Here is a 6439-nt window from a genome sequence, read left to right as displayed (position 1 = left end):
GAGTCAGGAGGACCTGATTTCAAATCAAGCTTCAGGCACTTAATACTTACTTAGCTTCATGACCATGGGCAAGTCATTTTAACCCCTTGGCTTTATTAACCCCTACCCAAAAAAAGAGCAACATATTCAGCATTCAAATTATTAAAGTAGAAGCTGACTAAATTCTTCAACCTCCCTCTCTAAGAATTAGATAAATACAACTGCAAAATAAACAAGAAGGAAGTTAAGAAAATGAGTACTATCTTTAAAAAAATCTTAGATATGAAAGAACTCTGCAGAAAACTGAATGGAGAAAGAAAATATTAACACTTTTTTTTCTCTGCAGTCCATGGTATCAATAAGAAAATTGACCAGATCTTTATACTAATATGAAGAAAGGGAGAAATAATAAATGCATGCTTTTCACATCATGATGAACTAAAAATTATTTGTAATAAAGGGCCATGGAAAGATATACCAAAAATTAATTGGAAATAAAATAATCTAATTTTAAAGAATGATGCTTTGCCTACAATTAGAAGGTGTGTGCTTGGGGGTGGAGCGAGGGATATAAACAATACATGAAACATCAAACAACAAATCATAGAAATATTCAAGGATTTCATTCAAGAAAATGTCAGCAATGAAACCTCATACCAACATTTAAGGGATGTAGCCAAGTACTTTTTAGGGGAAATTTTATATCTTTAAATGCTTTTATGAATAAAATAGAGAGGGAAGAGATCAATGAATTGGGCCTCTAGCTTAAAAAGCTAGGCAAAGAGCAAATTAAAGATCCCCAATTGAAAATCAAATTAGAAATTCTGAAAATCAATGGAGATATTAATAAAATCAAAAGCAAGAAGGCCATTGGCCTAATAAATACAAGATATAAAATAAATCCTCAAAAGTCCAAGAGCAAGAGATAAAAGGGGCAATTCCATTTAAAGAAATTGTATGAACAGTTTATATAAAATACTTGGGAATCTACCTCCCAAGGGAAACCCAGAAGCTGTATGAACACAAATACAAAATTCTTTTCACACAAATAAAATCAGATCTAAGCAATTGGGAAAAAACATCAATTGCTCATGGTTAGGCCATACTAATAAAATAAAAATGGCATTTCAAAATAGGTGATAGTGACCATATTAAATTGAAAAGTTTTTCCACTAATAAAATACATTCAGCCAAGATTATAAAGAAAACAGAAATCTGGAAAACAATTTTCACAAATAAGGGCTCTGATAATGTTCTAATTTCTAAAATATAGAAAATTGAATCAAATTGATAAAGTTAAAATCATTTCTCAATTGAAAATGGACAAAAAATGTGAGCAGGCAGTCTTCAAATGAAAAAATTTAGGCTCCATATAAACATACAAAAATTGCTCCAAGTCACTAGTGATTAAAGAAGTGCAAATTAAAACAACTGAGATGATATCACCTGTCCCTATCAGATTGGTTAAAATGACTTAAAGGGAAAATATTCAATTTTGAAGGGCTTGTGGGAAGATTGGGTCATTAGTGCATTGCTGATGAAGTTGTGAACTAATCCAACCATTCTGATGAGCACTATGGATCTATGCCCAAAAAGCATTAAAACTGACCAATCCCTTTGATCTAACATCAATACTAGTCCTGTATCCAAACAAATCATCAAAAATGAGAAAAATCTCCCAAATTAAAAAATATTTATAGCAGCTCTTTTTAAAGGCAAAGAATTGGAAATAGAGGGGATGTCAAACAATTGGTCAATGACTGAAAAAGTTATGGTATGAGAGCTTTATTATTCTACAAGTAACCATGTATGTTGTGCTTTAGAGAAGCATTGAAATAATTGCATGAACTGATGCTGAAATAAAGGAGAAGAACCAAGAGAACATTCTACACATATTAACAACAAGATTGTGAGTTGACCAATGATGGATGCAACTGCCCTCCACAGTTCAGAGATCCTAGACAACCATGCAGGACTTGTTATGGACAACACATTCACAGATTCAAAGGAAAACAAACCAAAGGAAAACAAACTACAAAAACAAAAAAATAAACCTTCATGCTATCTGAATGTTTCCTGTGTTCACTTTCTAAACTTATATTTTTCTATTCCTACTCCATGGTTTTCTTTCTTTATATTTAGTCCTTATTTCTCATACACAAAATGACTGCTTTGTAAACATGTTAAACACAAATGAATATGTGCAACTTTTGCTTAGATTGTTCTTTGCTGAGGGTTCAGGTGGGAAGGGAGGTTCATAGAAAAATGTGCAACATAAATATGGAAGAGGATTCAGAAGGTATAAATGGAAAAAATTGAAATATCAATCAAAAAATAAATAAAACCTTGACTTTCAAATTCTTTCCCTTTCTCCTCTCTCCCTCATTAAGAAAACAAGTTATTTGTTGTAGGTTGAAACTTTGTAGTCATGAAGAACATTACCATAATCATTTTGTAAAGGTAAATATAAACTACATCCCCAAACAAAGAGAAATTTCAAAATAATAAAGTTAAAAATGGCATACTTCAATCTGTACTCATCTCTGTCTTTGAGGATGGATAATATACTTTATCATAAGTCCTTCAGAGTTTTCTTGGGGCAGACTGATGCTAAGAAAAGGCAAATCGTTCTCAGATGATAATCCTACACCATTGCTATTACTTTGTAAATAGTGCATTTCCCACTGCATCATACAAGTTTTTTTTTAACAGAACATCATGCTCATCATTTCTTATGATAGAATGTCACTTCATTTTAATAACATATTGTATTTTTTCAGTCATTCCCCAATTAATGGCAATCCTCTCAATTTCCAGTTCTTTTAGTCATAAAATAGCTACTATAAATATTCATATACATATATATGCTTTTCATTGCTGTTTTTCATCTCTTCTGGAATATAGAACTAGTAATGGCATAACTAGGTCAATGGGTAGACATGGTTTTATGTCCTTTGAGCATAATTACAACATAATTCTACAGAATTGTTGAAACATTTCACAACTCATCCAACAGTGCATTACTCTCGCATTTTCCCTACATTGCTTTGATTTGTCAATTTCTCTTTCTTTCCTATAAACCAAGCCAATAGGAGTAAGGCAATACCTCACAATTGTTCCAACTCCCATTTCTCCTATTATTATTGAGTTAGGACATTTTAAAATGATTTAAATAGATCACATTGATAACTTTATCTGAAAACTATTCACATTCTTTGGTCATCTATTAATTTGGGAATGGCTCTTTAAAATTTGTCACAGTTCTCTGTTTGAGAAATGAGGTTTGTATCAGAGAAACTTGTTTCAATATTTTTTCCATACTCACTAATGCTAACTGTATTTCTCACCATTCCATTTCTCCATCTCCATTAATTCTATTCTCTATTCTTTTATCCCATCCCTCCTAGAAAAAGTTTTGCATCTGCCTATCCCATTCCACAATTTTTCCCCTTTCTTTCACCTATGGCCCCCACTTTCTATCCCTTTTCACCCTGCCCTTTCCTATCCTAATTTCTTCTAAGGTAAGGAAAATTTCCATACCCCATTGAATGTGTATTTTATTCCTTCTCTGAATTAATTGCCATAAGAGTAAGGCTCACTCACTCTCAATCACCTTTCCCCTCTTCCACTCCACTGAAAAAGCATTTTCTTGGCTTTTTATGTTAAATAATTCACCACATTCTGCCTACCCTTTGACTTTCTCTTAGTACATTGTTCTCTCCATCATTAATTCCATCTTTTTAATCTAATATCACTTCATATTCAACTGTCACCTGTACTTTGTCTGTATCTTCTCCTTCTAATTGCCTTAATAAATGATAAAATTCATATGAAATTCATTCAGTATCATCTTCCCATGGAGGAATATAAGAACTTCAACATTATTTGGTCTCTTACATGTTGCCTTTCCTGTTAACCTTTTTATGCTTCATTTAGGTATTGTATTTGAGGCTCATATGTTCTATTCAGCTCTGTTCTAATTATCAGGAAAGTTGGAAAATTCCCTATTTCATTGAATGTCCACCTTTTAGCAGGAAAGAATAATTTCAGTTTTGCCAGAATATTTGATTCTTGGCTGTAATCAAAACTCTTTTACATTCCAGAATATCATAAGTCCTAAGATCTCTTAAAGTAGAAACTACTAAAACTTATATTATCCGATCTATAGCTTCACAAGATTTGAATTGTTTCTTTCTGGCTGTTTGCAATATTTTCTCCTTAATTTGGGACCTCTAAAGTTTGGCCATAATATTCCTGGCAGATGGTGTCTGCTTCAGGAAGCAATGAGTGGATTTTTCATTATCTTTTTTTTTATCCTCTCTATAGAATATCTGAATTGTTTTCCTTAATAACTTTTTGAAAAATTATCTTTAGTTTCTTTTTTTTGGATATGGCTTTTAGGAAGTCCAATACTTTTTAAATTATCTCTCCTGGATTTCTTTGCTAGGTCAGTTGTTTTTCCATTGAGATATCTCACATATTTTTTTATAGTTTTTCATTCTTTTTGTTTTGTTTTATTGTTTCCTGATTTTTCACAAAGTCATTACCTTCACTTTACTTCATTTCATATTTTTAAGTTATTATTCTATTTAGATTATTTTTTGAATCTTTTTGTAATTCATTTTCCATCTGATTAATTTTACTTTTTAAGTCATTTTTCTCCTCACTGGTTTTTGGACATCATTTTTCCATTTGATCTGGTCTGATTTTTAAGAAATTTTCTACAGTACTTTTTGTTTCTCTCTCACCAAGTTTCAGATTCAATTTTCTTTATTTCCCCACATTCCTCTATTTTTTCTTCCCAAATTTTCCTCTACTTCACTGATTTGGTTTTCAAAATCCTTTAGGAGCTCTTCCATGTTGTAAGAACAATTCATATTTTTCTTGAAGGCTTTGACTTTGCTATCTTCTTCTGAATGTGTATTTTGATCTTGCCTATAACCATAGAAATTGTCTATAGCCAGATTATTTTTCTTCTGTTGCTTGTTCATATACGCAGCCTTGATTTTTAACTTTTTATAAAATGTAGTCTAGTTCCAGGATAGAGGATGCACTTCCCCAAGATTCTAAGAGTTGTGAAGTTGTTTGTTGTTTTCAGGCATACTTTTGAGTACCTGCAAGTTTTCTATTATTCCAAGATCTTATGAGAGATCATGACTGCTCTCCTGGTCTGTTCTCTGGTTCCTCATTGACTGCAAGCAGTCCTTTCTATCCTTGAATTGTGAGGAAGGTCTCTGCTCTGCTTAGGCATTAAGATCTGTTGTACTTCTGCTCCTCTTCCTGGGACTGGGGGCCTCACTGTGACTAAGTTCTGAGTATGGTCAAAGCAAGAGGACCTTGATTCAGGGATAGCAATGAGTCCTCTGTAATCTCTTTCTGCATTACTTACAGTCCATGGGCTGATAACTCTGGAACAAGTTACTGATGATGATTAAGTGGTCCTCAAGGTTGCATCTGGTCTGCTTGGATCAGGTCTATGTTGATGAGGCCTGCACTAGATCGTACTCCATTATCATCCAGATTTTTCCTGGTGACCTTCTAAGTTGTCTTTGTCAGTCCCCGGGTTGAAAGGTCTGGAGACCACATTTGCCACCCTGCCACTGACCCAGTCAATCTCATTCTATTCCTGGATTGCTGGAGCTGGGTTGCTTCAGTGGGTCATAGTTACAATGGCACCCTTCTAATTCCAGTGCAACATGTCTTTCCAATCAATCTACCAAGTTGTCTTTAGCTGCAATGCTGTTCCACTCAGTTTATGGATTTCTCATTCTAGAATTTGTTTAAAAACATTATTTAAAGGTATCTGGAATGATTTGAGTCAAGGTTTGGGTCAGTCTCTGTCTTTACCATCTTGATTCCAGCTCTCCTTCTTTGCATAATTTTTAAAAATAATTCATATAATATTTTAATTATTTCTTAAATGTTTATAGGATTCGCTTGTCAAGGTATCTGGTACTGGTCATTTTTTCCTTACTGTGTACATTGATGATTTATTTGATTTCCTTTTGTAATGATTCAGTTACTTAAATATTCTTTTTCCTCCTCTGTTCAAATGGCATCTCTTCCTTATTCTTTTGCTTAGATTGCCAGATTTATGGGTATATAATTCAGCAGCATAACTCCTAATAACTGCTTTGGTAACAAAATCATATTTTCATTTTTACTGGTGGTAATTTACTATTTTTTCTTTTTAAAATCAATTTAATCTATGATTTATCTATTTATTTCCTAAATCAAATCCCAGAATTATTCATTGGTTCAACAGTTTTCTTACTTTCAATTTTCTTAATCTCTCCTTTTATTTTCATGATTTCCAATTTGGTGTTCAGTTAGATATTTTAATTTCATCTGATTCTAATTTTCATAACTTGCACACAAAATTCATTGATTTATTTTTTCTCACTTTTCTTTATGTCAGAATCAACAGACTAAAAAACAAAACTTCCACTGAATACTGCTG

Source organism: Macrotis lagotis, chromosome 7, assembly GCF_037893015.1.
Source record: "Macrotis lagotis isolate mMagLag1 chromosome 7, bilby.v1.9.chrom.fasta, whole genome shotgun sequence".
Taxonomy (NCBI): Eukaryota; Metazoa; Chordata; class Mammalia; order Peramelemorphia; family Peramelidae; genus Macrotis; species Macrotis lagotis.
The sequence above is the reverse complement of the archived record's forward strand: the minus strand, read 5'-3'. Positions refer to the sequence as shown.